Genomic DNA, 3,217 nt, shown 5'->3' on the forward strand with positions numbered 1-3,217 from the left:
CCAAAAAAAAAAAAAAAAAAAAAAAAAAAGAGGGAGGCAGGAGGGTCAGGGTCAGTCACAGGAGATGTGACAATGGAAGCAGATGTCATAGTGACGTGAGGGGGTGCCAAGAAATGCAGGCAGCTTCCAGAAGCTGAAACAGACAAGAAAACTGATTTTCTCTGAAGCTCTCAGAAGGAACGCAGACCTGCTGACACTTTCAGAACTCTGATCTGCAGACCTTTAAGAAAATACATTTGTATTGTTTTAAGTCACTATGTTTGGGGTGTTTTTTACAGCAGCCGTGAGAAGCTAACACACACCCTTTGGACTATATTATTTTCTTGCTTCTGCATCTTTCCGGAAGCTGTGCCACTGACTGGAATGTCCTTCTGATCTATGATGTGCAGTTCAACAATCAAGAACCATCTGTGGCTATTCAAATTAGAATCAATTGGCCAGGCGTGGTGGCTCACGCCTATAATCTCAGCACTTTGGGAGGCCGAGGCAGGAGGATTGCATGAGCCCAGGAGTTTGAGAGCAGCCTGGGCAACATAGCAAGACCCCATCTCTATAAAAAATACAAAAATTAGCCAGGCATGGTGGGGCATGCCTGCAGTCCCAGCTACTGAGGAGGGAGTTGCTTGAATCCTTCTGTTTCAATCCTCCTTGAAGCAGGTAGATTGCTTGAGCCCGGGAAGTGGAGTTTGCAGAGAGCTTAGATCGCACTGCTGCACTCCAGCCTGGATGTCAGAGTGAGACTCCATCTCGAAAGAAAGAATAAATTTTCGTTTCAAATTCAGTTCCTCAGGCACACTGACCATAGTTCAAGCACTCAGTAGCCACATATGGCTGGTGACTGCCATATTCAACAGCACAGCTGTAGAACACTGCCATCATAAAAGAGATTTCTGTTACAAAATACTCTCTAGCATTTACTCTTGAACTCTACCTGCTCAGATCTCTTAAATTACATAGTAGGCCAGGCACGGTGGCTCATGCCTGTAATCCCACCACTTTGGGAGGCCCAGTCGAGAGGATCCCTTGAGCCCAGAAGTTGGAGACTGGCCTGGGCAACAGAGCAAGACCCCATCTCTACAAAATAAAAAAAAGAAAATTAGCCTGGTTTGGTGCACATGCCTGTAGTGCCAGCTACTAGGGAGGCTGAGATGGGAGGATTGCTTGAGCCTGCGAGGTTGAGGCTGAAGTGAGCCATGATTGCATCACTGCACTCTAGCCTAGGTGACGGAGTGAGACCCTGCTGCTAAATAAATAAATAATTAAATAACATAATAGTGGTACCTGTGTCTGCAGTCATTACTCCAGAACAGCACTTTACACATAGTTTCTCCTTTAAGGTCATTCTCACAACAGCCCAGGGAGATAGGGTGGCATGCTTCATTTTATAAGCTGAGGTCCAGGGAGGAGAGGTCATTTACCCAAGATCACACAGCAAGAACACCGGACAGCTGGAATTTGATCCCAGTTTTACTTGACTCCGACACTCCTGCTCTTCATCATCAATAATTTCCTTCAAGGCCTCCCTCAAATGTCACTTCCTCCAGGAAGCCCTCTCTGATTTATACTCCTTCCAGAAAGAATGGGCTCTTCCTTTCTCTGAGTCTCTGGAATACAAGGTCCCAGCTAAACTGTAAATTCCCCAAGGGTAACAACTGGACTAATTTTTAAATTTTTTATTTTATTATTATTTTTTATTTTTTTCAGACGGAGTCTCTCTCTGTCGCCCAGGCTGGAGTGCAGTGGTGCCATCTCGGCTCACTGCAAGCTGCGCCTCCTGGGTTCATGCCATTCTCCTGCCTTAGCCTCCCGAATAGTTGGGACTACAGGTACCTGCCACCACGCCCGGCTAATTTTTTGTATTTTTTTTTTTTTTTTTTTTTTAGCAGAGACAGAGTTTCACTGTGTTAGCCAGGATGGTCTCGATCCCCTGACCTCGTGATCCGCCTGTCTCAGCCTCCCAAAGTGCTGGGATTACAGGCGTGAGCCATCATGCCTGGCCTATTATTATTTTTTTGAGATGAAGTTTTGCTCTGTCACCCAGGCTGGATTGCAGTGGCATGATCTCAGGTGACTGCAACCTCCACCTCCCAGGTTCAAGCAATTCTTATGGCTCAGCCTCCCGAGTAGCTGGGATTACAGGCGCAGCCACCACACCTGGCTAATTTTTGTATTTTTAGTAGAGACAGGGTTTCACCATGTTGGCCAGGCTGGTGTCGAACTCCTGACCTCAGGTAATCCACCCACCTCAGTCTCCCAAAGTGCCAGGAATACAGCCGTGAGCCACCGTTTCTGGCCTTATCCTGTGACTTAGAATGCTTAACCTCCTGGGAATGCAGCCCAGTAGGCCTCAGCCTTATTTCACCCAGCTCCTATTCAAGATGGAATCACTCTGGTTCACATGCGTCTGACATTTCCCTCCTCCCTTTTATTTTTATTATTTTTATTTTATTTTATTTTATTTTATTTTTTGAGATGGAGTCTCACTCTGTCACCCAGGCTGGAGTGCAGTGGCACCATCGCGGTTCACTGCAAGCTCTCTCCGCCTCCCAGGTTCATGCCATTCTCCTGCCTCAGTCTCACGAGTAGCTGGGAGTACAGGTGCCCGCCACCATGCCTGGCTAATTTTTTGTATTTTTTAGTAGAGACGGGGTTTCACCGTGTTAGCCAGGATGGTCTCGATCTCCTGACCTCGTGATCCGCCCGCCTCGGCCTCCTAAAGTGCTGGGATGACACGCGTGAGCCACTGCGCCCGGGCCCCCTACTCCCTTTTATAAGAGAAGCTTTAATCCTAAGGGTTGTAGAGGGAGGAAGATCCATCTTCTGTAACTTCTTCAGGCTGAAGAGGGGTGATGATATTCCTGCCTAACTATTAGGATCTATTGGATTCAGGGTAGAGAGGAGTTCAATTAGAAAGCATTGGTATCACATATTTTGTTACTTAGTATTTTACTCAGAATTCTCATGCCTGAATTAAGACCAAGGCTGTCTTGTAAAATAAAATTTGTTGTGGAACAATTTATACACCTCCTTTGAGGTAGGAGGTGGGACTCAACTCTGGAGGTGGGGCTCAAACATTGGACCAAATTGAGGACTAACTAAAACAGGGAGGAGGCCGAAGCAACTTTTTTTTTTTTTTTTTTTTTTTTTTTTTTGAAAGGGGCTTTCCCTTTTTCCCCCGGGGGGGGGGGGGGGAAATGTTTAAAAAAAAAAAAAAAAA

The sequence above is a fragment of the Theropithecus gelada genome, chromosome 19 (genome assembly GCF_003255815.1).
Source record: "Theropithecus gelada isolate Dixy chromosome 19, Tgel_1.0, whole genome shotgun sequence".
NCBI lineage: Eukaryota > Metazoa > Chordata > Mammalia > Primates > Cercopithecidae > Theropithecus > Theropithecus gelada.